This window comes from Nilaparvata lugens, chromosome 13 (assembly GCF_014356525.2).
Source record: "Nilaparvata lugens isolate BPH chromosome 13, ASM1435652v1, whole genome shotgun sequence".
NCBI classification, from domain to species: Eukaryota; Metazoa; Arthropoda; class Insecta; order Hemiptera; family Delphacidae; genus Nilaparvata; species Nilaparvata lugens.
The window spans coordinates 29499488-29514108 of NC_052516.1; the positions used below are offsets into that span (position 1 = coordinate 29499488).

The window sequence follows — 14621 nt, forward strand, 5'->3', positions numbered from 1 at the left end:
AGAGTTTATTTTCCAATTCAAAGCCAAGCAATTTCTTGAAAAATATTACAAAATAACACAAATGTTGTTCAATCTATAATGATAACAGCTGATAAATTTGAAAATTGGTGAACTAGAACCACACAAAATGGTGATTTTGCAATGCATCATGGGATCGTGTCATGACCTGTATTTATAGACCTTGGTTCTTCATATCCCACCGATATTTGAAGCTCTATTGATCTATGAATCTCTTAGTCACAAAATATGAAAATCCCATTGACATTCCAAACTACATTTATTTATGAATCACAAATGTTCCACCGACATAAAATATCGAGATTTCATCAAAAATCAAAAACACACTGAAATTTCCGTTGCACCTATAGTTGACAACAGAACACAAGGTGCTGACTAAACCAGCGGAATGTCACAAAATGGAAACAAATGACAAAGAAAAATGGAGTTGAAAGAGGTGTGATGAGGAGGAGGGGAAGGAGGAGAAGGATGAGGATTATGAGGAGGAGAGGAGATGGCCGAAAAAGCTATTAGAAACAGAAAGAGGACAAATTTGTCTTTGTCTCGTCGCCAAAACTCAATTTGGTAAAGTTGCTTCTTGAGGGAATAAACCTCAGCCACCTAGATTCGGTTTCATGGGAGCTGGGCTACTCTCACTGATTCACGACACCCTGTCAGCATCGGTTCAATGGGCACCTTTGAAGCCATGAATGAGCCCCGCTGCCAGTTTGAAGTTGATGTCACAGTAGACCTACTTATTCCACTCCTTTATCTTGTGTGACTTTTCCTCACTTTTCCAGTTGTTGCTGCTTTCCAAGTTCTAGGTTTTCCTCGATGCTCTTTATTTTTTCTATCCTATGCTCATTTTTCAGCGTTTTTCAGTTGGTTTTGTTTTTCTTGTTCTTACTGATCTTCGTGTTCCTCTTGTTCTCACTTTGTTGTCCTAGACTGTTATCCTTGCTCTTCTTCTTCTTCTACTTCTTCATCTTCTTCTTCTTCTTCTTCTTCTTCTTCTTTTTCTTCTTCTTCTTCTTCTTCTTCTTCCTCTCCTTCTTCTTCTTCTTCTTCTTCTCTTCTTCTTCTTCTTCTTCTTCTTCTTCTTCTTCTTCTTCTTCTTCTTCTTCTCTTCTTCTTCTTCTTCTTCTTCTTCTACTTCTTCATCTTCATCTTCTTCTTCTTCTACTTCTTCATCTTCTTCTTTTTCTTCTTCTTCTTCTTCTTCTTCCCTTCTTCTTCTCTTCTTCTTCTTCTTCTTTTTCTTCTTCTTCTTCTCTTCTTCTTCTTCTCTTCTTCTTCTTCTCTTCTTCTTCTTCTTCTCTTCTTCTTCTTCTCTTCTTCTTCTTCTTCTTCTTTTTCTTCTTCTTCTTCTTCTTCTTCTTCTACTTCTTCATCTTCTTCTTTTTCTTCTTCTTCTTCTCTTCTTCTTCTTCTCTTCTTCTTCTTCTTCTCTTCTTCTTCTTCTCTCCTTCTTTTGTGTCTTCATCCACTACTCACTCTCTCTCTTTCGCTCTATCCCATCTCTCCTTAAAAATTTTTTCACAAGAAACTCCTACTTGCAAACAAATTTTTTATAATTTAGCAAGTAGTATTTTTGTTTTGACTAATAAATTATAGTGATTTTGTATGATAGTAACAAAATTCATTTTGTTTTGTTGAATCCTAGTTGGATAAGTTTATTAATCTACAAAATGTTATATAATGTAAAGTGTCATTTATGATGTCAAAATAAAAAAGTGATTTGAAAAGTGATTTATTTATCCCACATTCCTTGTTGTTTGTGTTTCATAGGTTTCCTATTTTTCTTCTTTTTTAAAGTTTCCTAGTGAATATTATTCCTTACATTTGTTTGTATTTCATAGCTTCCGTAATTTTTTTCTTCTTCCTCTTTGATTGAGCATAAGTAGGCCTACTTTTTTACGTTTCCTAGTGAATTATTCCTTACATTTGTATGTATTCCAAAACTTTCGTAATTTTCTTTTTTTGTTCTCAGATTGAGCATTCTTCTGTCACATCTCCAAATGAGTTACTCGATAGCTCGGGAAGTTGAGATTCCATACACAGGCGAGCGAAGCGAGTCTATCAATTAGCGCAGTAGTTAACGTCAGGTTATAGATGTTCTGAGGATTGAATATTGCGCTCTATCCCATCTCTCCTTATCCCACATCCCTTGTTGTTTGTGTTTCATAGGTTTCCTAATTTTCTTCTTTTTTAAAGTTCCCTAGTGAATATTATTCCTTACATTTGTTTTTTGCTTCCGTTATTGTTTTCTTCTTCCTCTTTGATTGAGCATAAGTAGGCCTACTTTTTTCACGTTTCCCAGTAAATTATTCCTCACATTTGTTTGTATATCATAGCTTTCGTAATTTTGTTCTCAGTTCTCTTAGATTAAGCATTCTTCTGTCACGTTTCAAAATGAATTATTCGATAGCTCTAGAAGTTGAGATTCGATACACAGGCGAGCGAAGTGAGTCTATCAATTAGCGCAGTAGTTAACGTCAGGTTATAGCTGTTCTGAGGATTAAATATTGCAATAATATTAATGCGCGTTGTTGTCGAGAAGCAGGCAGCGCTTCAAGGCTATTAATGTCTCTAGGCAGTATTCAACTATCAACTCATTCTCAAGCTATCAGCATTGTTGCAATGGGAAGCATTGACTTGGAACACTGACGGTTTGCAGTGAATGTTGACTAAAGTTGTGCTTGGTTTGAATTTTTGTGTGCTTTGCAGTTGTCTATGTGATATAGTTGAATCAAATATAACCAATTTATCTATTCTCGAATATTCCCTGCTTGATTTGTTACATTATTTGTATGGTTACTTTAGTTTTCCCAAAAATTGTTGTTTGCAAGTCTTTTAACGCTTCAAGGATAGGCTCACCATCGGTTCTCTAGAAGCAATCTCTCAACAGCCTCTTTAATTAAAATTTTTAGGATATTTTCTCTGTTTCTATTTGTTCATTGATTTATTCAAGTTATTCGTCTATTCGATCTTGAACCTAAATTATTGAGAATCTTCTGTTCTGCTAAGCCGAAACAGAAAACGTGGGAGTATCAAGTATTCTATCAAGTATTCTCACATAGGCAACTGGAAATAATATATAGTCTATTTTTTATAATAGCTAACGGAATTTCAATATATAAGACGATTTTTATTGACATCATTGTATTTTGAATAAATAAATTGAAATTGAAATTGAAAAATTGAGAAATGTATCAAAACTATTTGTATCAATGTATTGAAAATGTTTGTTCTGTTTTGTTGTTTGGACAGTTCTTCTACGTAGTTTTCGTAGCAGCTGCGTTGGCCGTAATGTGTCTCATGTCTCCCACTCAAGCCAGTCCAAAGCCCAGAGAAATACACGGCAAATGATTCCCTAATTTTGAAATTGTTTCAATGCTTGAACTTGTTTTGTGTGTGTTTGATTGAAACAATGTAATAAAATCAATTGTCAATTGAGAAATGCGAGTTTTCGATTTATTCAACCTCAGTGTCATATAATGTATTCAATAATTTAACACAACATATCTTCCAGAGAAAGTACCACTGGCTTGAGCCAAAGGGTTCCAATACTAATTTATACTACCGTCCAATGTTGGCCACATTATTATTTCTTCTATAGAGATTATACTGGTTCTAAAGAACTTTGAGATTACTTTATGAGACGAACAATGATGGTAGAAAACGGATTGAGAAATGATTCAAACTCAGACCTAGTGAACAGTAGTTCGTATTATCGAGGTTGGCCACAAAAGTATTCGTTCTATAGAGGTTAGAACCGTTGAGATAATCAATTTCGTGAATCAAATAGTTGTGGTAGAATCTTTATTCATGAATCGTTAGATTTAGATAAATTTAAACTTGGAGTATGGTAGTTCGTTCTATTGAGGTTATTCACGAAATCATTCGTTCTATAGGGGATATCCTAGAGCTCTAAGATAACTCTGAAGAACAAATCTGAGAAAAACTTGATGAGATGAACCTACTCACTGGCTTGATTTGAGAGATGATAGTGAACAATACAATGTTAGAATATTGTAGCTCGTATTATAGAGGTGAGCCAGTAGAGCATTCCTTCAATAGAGATTATCCTAGAGATTTGAAATATCTCCGTGGAACGAAACCGAGAATAACTTGATAAGATGGCCCTATTAGGAATATTGCATCTCGATAAGATACATTCTCTCCCACATAGGCTGCAAGATAAGATACATTTTCTCTTTGATATAGGTTTTATCAAGGATCGACTACTAGGATATCACCATCTCCGAAAATTCTTTCAATCCTTTTGTTCTTTCAATTTCCTTCTACATTCCACATTTATCTCTCATATGTAATTATTATTGGTCCTTTGAATTATGATCATTATTCACAATACAATTCATTTTTTTCTCCTTCATTCTTTCAATCCTTTTGTTCTTTCAATTTCCTTCTACATTCCACATTTATCTCTCATATGTAATTATTATTGGTCCTTTGAATTATGATCATTATTCACAATACAATTCATTTTTTTCTCCTTCATTCTTTCAATCCTTTTGTTCTTTCAATTTCCTTCTACATTCCACATTTATCTCTCATATGTAATTATTATTGGTCCTTTGAATTATGATCATTATTCACAATACAATTCATTTTTTTCTCCTTCATTCTTTCAATCCTTTTGTTCTTTCAATTTCCTTCTACATTCCACATTTATCTCTCATATGTAATTATTATTGGTCCTTTGAATTATGATCATTATTCACAATACAATTCATTTTTTTCTCCTTCATTCTTTCAATCCTTTTGTTCTTTCAATTTCCTTCTACATTCCACATTTATCTCTCATATGTAATTATTATTGGTCCTTTGAATTATGATCATTATTCACAATACAATTCATTTTTTTCTCCTTCATTCTTTCAATCCTTTTGTTCTTTCAATTTCCTTCTACATTCCACATTTATCTCTCATATGTAATTATTATTGGTCCTTTGAATTATGATCATTATTCACAATACAATTCATTTTTTTCTCCTTCATTCTTTCAATCCTTTTGTTCTTTCAATTTCCTTCTACATTCCACATTTATCTCTCATATGTAATTATTATTGGTCCTTTGAATTATGATCATTATTCACAATACAATTCATTTTTTTCTCCTTCATTCTTTCAATCCTTTTGTTCTTTCAATTTCCTTCTACATTCCACATTTATCTCTCATATGTAATTATTATTGGTCCTTTGAATTATGATCATTATTCACAATACAATTCATTTTTTTCTCCTTCATTCTTTCAATCCTTTTGTTCTTTCAATTTCCTTCTACATTCCACATTTATCTCTCATATGTAATTATTATTGGTCCTTTGAATTATGATCATTATTCACAATACAATTTCTTTTCCCTCTTCTTCTTTCTTCTCTCTTTCCCTAGATCTTTTCAATTTCCTTCTAATTCCACATTCATCTCTCATATGTAATTATTATTGGTCCTTTGAATTATGATCATTATTCACAATACAATTCATTTTTTTCTCCTTCATTCTTTCAATCCTTTTGTTCTTTCAATTTCCTTCTACATTCCACATTTATCTCTCATATGTTAATTATTATTGCTCTTTTGTTCGATTCTACTACCCTTATTGAGAATATTTTGTGTTGTTTTTCCTCACTCATATTCCTTCTCCTCCTACTACAACTTCTGTCTTTTCACTTTCCTTGCCCTATTACTTGCCCTATTAGTGTGTGTGTGTGTGTGTGTGTGTGTGTGTGTGTGTGTGTGTGTGTGTGTGTGTGTGTGTGTGTGTGTGTGTGTGTGTGCAAGGAAAGTATTGCTTTCCGAAGAAATTAAGGTACCCCAATTTCTAAATTTCTATACGTTTCAAGGTACCCTGAGTCCAAAAAAGTGGTCTCTGGGTATTGGAATGACTGGAAATTTGGAACTTAAGGTCCTTACAATATAAGGATCCGACACGAACAATTTTGATCAAATGCAATTCAAGATGGCGGCTGAAATGGAGAAAATGTTGTCAAAAACAGGGTTTTTCGCGATTTTCTCAAAAACGGCTCCAACGATTTTGATCAAATTTATACCTAAAAAATTCATTGATAAGCTCTAAAGACTGCCACAAGTCTCATATCTGTAAACATTTCAGGAGCACCGCCCCATCTATGCTAAGTTTGATTTTAGATTCTCAATTATCAGGCTTCAGATAGAATTTAAACAGAAAATTTCGAGTGGAAAAGATTGAGCATGGAAATCTCTACAATTAATGTCCTGCAACATTTTCACCTAAAATTGAAAATAAGCTCAAAATTCGAGAAAATGAGATTAGCCAATTACAAACTGTTGCCAACTGTTGATTCTATTAAATCATCCACTATGAAGAGATAGCAGACCTCGTGTGTCTCCAGCGTTATTGCCCTGTCACCAGCTGGCTTAGATCTTGATCTTAGATTAGACTTAAGATGCGCGTGAACACTAGCGTCAGGTGATCAATTCTCATAACGGCAAGGAAAGCTGTGTGAGTGCGCCACACCAGATTTTTCAATTTCTCTCAATTTTTATAACCCTCTCTCTCTTCTCCACATTCAAACTCTTCTAACTCTTAGAATTATCAATCCTTCTATCCTTCCCCCATTTTTCCCCACTTGATACCCTTCCTATCAATATTGATATTTTTCTCCTTTTATTCTTAACTTGTCTCCTAATTTCCGCCTAGTTATACTTGCTTACCTCCCATTATCTTCCGATTTTTTACTTTTTATTCTTCTTCTCCTTTTTTCCTATCTCATAATTTTTCCCACAACACTTTTCATTCCCCTTCCTCCTGATCTATCTTCCTACCTCTCCTTTGTCATCGACCAATTTTCTAAATTCTTCTTCCTCTCCTTTCCCTTATCACCTCTCACACTTTTTTCTCTTCTCCGTCTTTCTCTTATTGGTGCTCACTCCCTACCTCACCTCATTCATTTATCTAATGTTTTCCATCTTCCTATCCTATTCCTGTATTGCTCATTTTGAGTCCTATCCCGTTTCTGTTTTCTTCATTATGAGTCCAGGAATGAAGTCATTACTAACATTATTTGTAAGATTTTTAAGATTGATAAGTTTAAACCAATCTACCTAGAATACATGGTAAGGAATACAATGTATTCTAGGTACCTTGGTTCAAACCTTAGACCAGTTATAGAATAGACACGCTGGGAAGTCTAGCCTCTGAAGCCAACATCTACTGGCCATATCGCCCCATCGTGACGTCAGCATCGGATAGAAAACTTTTGGATTGTGTCTATTTCAGATAGAAGTAAATTATTATCTATGAAAATGGTAAACTCCCGCTGCGCTCCCGCTAAAATAGACACAATCTGCTATGGAAAACAATGTAAACAAACTCTACAGAAAAGTTTTCTATCCGATGATGACGTCACGATGGGGCGATATGGCAGTAGATGTTGGCTTCATCGACTTCCAGTATGAATATACAATTGGGCGTGTTTATTCTATAACTGGTCTAAGGTTTAAACGGAGAAATGTCAGCTGTTCGTTTAAACCCCGTATGAAACACATAATGATAAATGTAACCATATCTACAAGTAAACGTGGATTAAGTTAAACGTAGTGTTAGCATATGGCTGTAAGTGGTTCAAGTATCAAATTTTTGAACACATCACCCCAAACGTGGGAAATGTGTACTGGTATCAAACCGCCCTCTTCCTAAAGTTCTTGTTAACTTTGACTTGTTTTCCCGCCAAAAACAGAAAAATGGCAACCGATATCATAAAGAGCTTAAACTTGGTGAACTGTTGCTGTTCTTGTTGTTGTTGGAGTTGTTGTTGTTGCTGTTGTTGATGATGTTATTGGAGCGAGTTTATGGCTGTGAAGCGAGACTGGCGATTATGATTGATGAGGCACTTGCCACACTCCTCGCTGCTCGCTGTTGCTAATATTATTTGTGAACCACTGTGTTACTCCAAACTCATTCCACATAGATATATTACGCAACATCAGTCTCTATATACGGGTATACAGAGATGAAGTATAATGTAGATATATCACTGTAGCAGAGAAATTTCAAGTTTATTCTACAAGATTTTCATTGATCAGAAGGCAGCTAATTCACACAAGCAGTAAACTGATCAATGAAAAATACTTTTTGACTTGGTTTCCAGAACTAGTAAAAAGAGCGTCAATTAGTGGATTAAGAGGGAATATTTCTTCACCTTCAGTTTTATCGGATGGGCACGTTAATTGTCGGTCCCGGATGAAGTATGACAGTCGTAAGGCCCATTGCGGCGGTGGGACTTTCCCGCAAGGGACTCCCCACCATCAAAAGCCATACGAATTTACTTTATTTTTTCTTCACCTTAAATATAGCAATTCAATTTTAATTATTATTTTATTTTCATTTTATAGTCTTTTCTCTGCACAATATGTTGATTTTTGATGATTCTACTGTTCTAAAGCTTATTCTGAAATTATTATTCTAATTCAAACCTAAATTTTATGCATTATCTCGAAATATCATGTTTTTCTTCCACTGTTTTGCAACTCTCACCAGCGGGCAAAGAGTTTCTTTTTGCTGGTGATGCCTAGATTTTATATTTTATATCATTCAAGTACATGAATGAGTAATTAATCATGTTTATTCAATTATATTTGTTATGATATGTAATATTATAAAGAGTTTGTGTCTTGAATATCTTAATTGGCAATAAATGAAATTGAATTGAATAACTATATATAAGGTGTATAAAAGTTCACGTAGAACGTAATTGAAGACACTTTAAGCCGATCTCCTGGTGACAAATGATTTTGTCGGAGAAGGCTTAGTTGTTGAAATTGTGTGCTAGACCCTGAGATCTGCGGATTTTTATCTGATCAATAATGTGATCCTAATTCTAGAGATTTGAGGGTCTTGGAATTAAAAACTAAGATACGCGATTGACTGACTGCTCTTATAATAATGAGAATAATATAGAGAATATTACAAAATACATCTTTACATGGATATTCTAATAATCAATCTGTCTTTAAGAGACCGAATACACATGTCTTTAAGAGACCGAATACACATGTCTCTAAGAGACCAAATACACTATGTCTTTAAGAGACCAAATTTACGGGGCACATCTGATATTGTAGTGGGGGTATCAAGTACTTATCTAAGATATCATCTTATATCTATCATACATGAAGTGAGAATCTATTAAAATTTTCTTATTATATTTTTAATAAGAATTAATAATAATAATAATAATATAATAATAATAATAATAATAATAATAATAATATAATAATAATAATAATAATAATAATAATAATTTTATTAATGGAGACAACAGGATAAACCCATTTTGCCTCCTTCACACAATACAATATTTTCAACACATTATACAATTTGGAATACAAGAAGATAAAAAATGAAGATATATACAATTAATATGAAAGAATACAAATAATCATTGAAGTAATCGTAAAAAATAATAATTGATTATAAGAATAATTATTAAACAAAATAGAATCAAGTAATAATAAAAAGAGAAAAAAAGAAGAAGAAAGAATGAAGAGAGTTCGTGAACTATAGAGCGGTACATGTTATAATGGCAGTATTTGATTATCATTGGTGTTGCTATCACTGTCTAACATTCCATAAAGCAGATGACGCTATCCTTTCCTAGCTCTGCGATGTTGCAAGATCGTTTTTCAACAATGTAGAAATATTATTAATTGACAAAATATTTCATTCCAATAATGAAAGTTTATTATTTAAACATTGACAGATATATTTTTCTTGACGAATGGAATATAATTCACTATTTCAAACAAGAATGAACAGTTGATATTACATCAGATTCACTGGTATCAACTACTTTCTTTAGGAGGCAGTGACAAAGTAAAGAATCGGCAACGCTGTCTCCCTATCTTTATCCACTGTCATTATGACGTGGATCTCACAATAGATATCCGTGTGCGTTTGGTCTTACACCAGCCTAATGATTAATTACTTTATTGAACTGAGTTAATTGAATATATTCATATTGTAGTCACTTGAATATATTGGATAGTAGCCTACTCGATAATAATTCTAGAAATACCAAGCATCATTATCCTGCTGATAGTTCCAGAATAAATATGCTCTTGATTGGGAAATGGAATAACAACCATCAATTCATGAGAAATATTGTCATTTTTTGCGACATTTTCAAAGTTTGATTAGTTCAGTGAAAAGTGGAATGCCTGTTGATGAAGAAATAATTCGTTGATAGTTGTGTAGTCTCGAGTTGAAAATGAATTGACAACTCAATTAGAGTTTTCCCTATACTCTGGCAAGTTCCATAAAATGTTTCAGAATATTTGATATTTATAGTTTATTGTAGTATTAATATAGCATACTCTTTTAATTGAATATTCTGAACGGATAATTTGTTCTGTACTAGAACTCTCTAGATTCGTTCTAATGACCGACTTCTGAGTTATAATGATGTGATATTTTTCCACAGATGAGTAAATTAAGGAATTGTCTAGCAATGTACAATCTCAAGCTTTGAACATCACAGAGACACCGTGTTATTTTCGGTTTTTCGACATCTAATCACAGAGAAACTAACTGAAGTGACAATGGACCCCCCCAAGGTTGCAGAGAAATTTGATACTTGGAAAGAAATTATGACTGGAACATTTTAAAGTTATAGGAAAAACTATTGAATGATGGATTTGATCTATGATAGATTTGATCTACGAATCTATTGGAGTGATTATTTTTCAGTTCCTTATGACTGAAACACTTTCAAATTATAGGGAAAACTGATGAATGATAAATTTGATCTACGTTCAAAGTGATCATTTCTTCAAGCATTTCCTTCATACTTCACAACAACTAACTCGCTTGTGTCACTTTGCTGTCTCAGCCAGAATATGTGCCGTGCGGTTTTATTTGCTGATACATGCAAAAACAACACGAAGCACAGCAAACACGTCACTTGCATTCTATCCTTCTCCTCCCCCTTTTCCCATTAGTTCTCTTCCTTCTTCATCTTCTCCACATCTCCTCCATTTAGGAGAGCTGCCACAGAAAGGCCTTATAGGTGAATAGTATTTATTATAAAATCATAATAATTATCATAATCATAAAATAATAGTAATCACCCTCAAAAGGGTGGACTCGATTTTATTGGTGGAGTAAGAGAAAACATCTTATTCATTGCAAAGTCCGAACTCTTTCAAATAAATCTTTGAAAAAATTCCAATAATTGATTATTGCGTTCCTTTGTATTGTGACATCTCTGAAGGCATTTTACATAGATTACAGGTAGTATTTTATAATTGTAATAACTGATCTTTTGCCTTCTGTACAGAGTATTAAAATTCAAAATACCTACTTATTTAGCAGAATCTTCCACTTTCAGGAGAAATATTCATGGTACATTTATGTTTGTTTTATTATAAAAGGTTATGTTCGTCAATGTTTCAAAAAGTGAGAGGGTCGGTTGGGAGATCGAATTTCAGTTTTATATTGCCAATATTCTGATATTATTGAAAATGTTCTGTTATTCAATATTATATAATTTTGATAATTAACTAATCATTATTGATTTTGATAATCTTATATTCCAACATAAAAAATCGTTACTGATCAAACGAAAACGTTATCCGCGCATGCGTAGCTATTGGCTAGTTCGCCCTACGAGCTCGGCAAACTCGCGCTCTGTTCGCATTCTGTTCTCGCGCGACCCGCGATCATCCTGCGAACTGCTCGAATAGTATTCGTTTGCAAAGCAGCGCGTAAATCTGTCTGGCTTCAGAGAAACAAGACGGATAACCTACTCTTTTGCATTTCCTTCTACATAGACCTCCTATATACTCAGAAATCATTATTCAAAGTGACATTATCTGGGTAAATCTTGACTTAGTAAAAGGAGCAGCTTCACTACATTACTGCTCGAAATTTCATCTTTTTGCAAACATTAAAAGGTATAAATTCCTATGTTCTGATTGAAGGAATTCTATTTTGATCAAGATTGGAAAATAAACTCTCTCTTCATAATTTCCAACAGAGATGTGGAATTGGAATTCTGTTCCCTTCCTAATTGGAAGTTCCAGTAATTATTAATATTTTAAATCTAAACTTTACTCTCATAAAGTTTTTTTCTCGTAGCTTTGGTTACAGGAGAAGCGTTTCCTTTGTATTTACATTAATCAAGAGTTTTGGCTGAAGCCAAATTCAATAGGAATTCAATCAACTGAACAATGAAACTACTGATTATTCACAGCCTTCCTGACTAACTAATACAAGAATAAATATTCACAGTATTGACATTAATCAACAGTGATGGCTGACGCAACATTCAATATGAATTTAATCATAATTCAACAGAAAGTAAATCAACTCTCAATAGGATTCCAATCAACTGAACAATAGAACTGATGATTATTTGAAGCCTTTCAGACAATCCGATAGAAGAATTCATTTACAGTATTGACATTAATCAAGAGTGCTGGCTGACGCAACATTCAATATGAATTTAATCATAATTCAACAGAAAGTAAATCAACTCTCAATAGGATTCCAATCAACTGAACAATAGAACTGATGATTATTTGAAGCCTTTCAGACAATCCGATAGAAGAATTCATTTACAGTATTGACATTAATCAAGAGTGCTGGCTGATGCAACATTCAATAGAAATTCAATCATAATTCAACAGGAATACAATCAACTTTTAATAGGATTTCAATCAACTGAACAATAGAACTAGTGATTATTCACAGCCTTTCTGACTAGCCAATACAAGAATTAATTCGCAGTATTGACATTAATCAAGAGTGCTGGCTGATGCAACATTCAATATGAATTGAATCATAATTCAACAGAGAGTTAATCAACATTCAATAGGATTCTAATCAACTAAACAGTAGAACTAGTAATTATTCGCAGCCTTTCTGTCTAATCAATACAAGAATTCATTGGCAATATTGATACTAATCAAGAGTGCTGGCTGACGCAACATTCAATATGAATTTAATCAGAATTCAACAGAGAGTTGATTAACTTTCAATAGGATTCCAATCAACTGAACAATAGAACTGATGATTATTTTAAGCCTTTCTGACTAACCAATACAAGAATTAATTTGCAGTATTGACATTAATCAAGATTGCTGGCTGATGCAACATACGATACGAATTCACCAGGAATCCAATCAACATTCAATATGATTCTAATCAACTGAACAATAGAACTATCAATTATTCGCAGCCTTTCTGACAAACCAATACAAGAATTCATTGGCAATATTGATATTAATCAAGAGTGCTGGCTGACGCAACATTCAATATGAATTTAATCATAGTTCAACAGAAAGTAAATCAACTTTCAATGGGGTTGCAATCAACTGAACAATAGAACTGATGATTATTTGAAGCCTTTCAGACAATCCGATAGAAGAATTCATTTACAGTATTGACATTAATCAAGAGTGCTGGCTGATGCAACATTCAACATGATTTCAATTGGATTCAATCAACATTCAATAGGATTCCAATCAACTGAACAATAGAACTAGTGATTATTCGCAGTCTTACCGACTAACCAATACAAGAATTCATTTACAGTATCGATATTCTGATCAAGATTGCTGGCTGATGCAATATTCAATCAGAATTTGATCATTTTTCAATAGGATTCCAATCAACTGAACAAAAGAACTGTTGATTATTATTTGCAGCCTCTGCGGTAATCCAGCATTGAATTTGATATAAATACGGCAACCTCGACACTCAAAAAGTAAGAAGTTTCTGAGATTGTCGTGCAGATCCTCAACATTGACAGATCGTATCTTCAATACTATCATCACTATGAAGGTATGTACCAAACTCATTCAGAGCACTCGGTTATGGGTCTTCCTAGGATAGAGAACAAGATTGTGATAATTTTCAGTTGTGCTTGGTTTGAATTTTTGTGTGCTTTGCAGTTGTCTATGTGATATAGTTGAATCAAATATAACCAATTTATCTATGCTCGAATATTCCCTGCTTGATTTGTTACATTATTTGTATCGGTCGACAATATCAAAGAACTTTAGTTTTTCCCGAAAATTGTTGTTTGCAAGTTTTTTAACGCTTCAAGGATAGGCTCACCATCGGTTCTCTAGAAGCAATCTCTCAACAGCCTCTTTAATTAAAATTTTTAGGATATTTTCTCTGTTTCTATTTGTTCATTGATTTATTCAAGTTATTCGTCTATTCGATCTTGAACCTAAATTATTGAGAATCTTCTGTTCTGCTAAGCCGAAACAGAAAACGTGGGAGTATCAAGTATTCTCACATAGGCAACTGGAAATAATATATAGTCTATTTTTTATAATAGCTAACGGAATTTCAATATATAAGACGATTTTTATTGACATCATTGTATTTTGAATAAATAAATTGAAATTGAAATTGAAAAATTGAGAAATGTATCAAAACTATTTGTATCAATGTATTGAAAATGTTTGTTCTGTTTTGTTGTTTGGACAGTTCTTCTACGTAGTTTTCGTAGCAGCTGCGTTGGCCGTAATGTGTCTCATGTCTCCCACTCAAGCCAGTCCAAAGCCCAGAGAAATACACGGCAAATGATTCCCTAATTTTGAAATTGTT

General features: G+C 33.3%; 1 long non-coding RNA gene across 1 annotated transcript; it reads left to right on the forward strand.

Moving 5' to 3' along the window:
* Positions 1 to 11935: 11935 nt before the first annotated feature.
* Positions 11936 to 14621, forward strand: LOC120354074. The gene is made up of 3 exons (XR_005572816.1): positions 11936 to 11953; positions 13709 to 13844; positions 14502 to 14621. It is a non-coding gene; the product is annotated as an uncharacterized LOC120354074 (long non-coding RNA).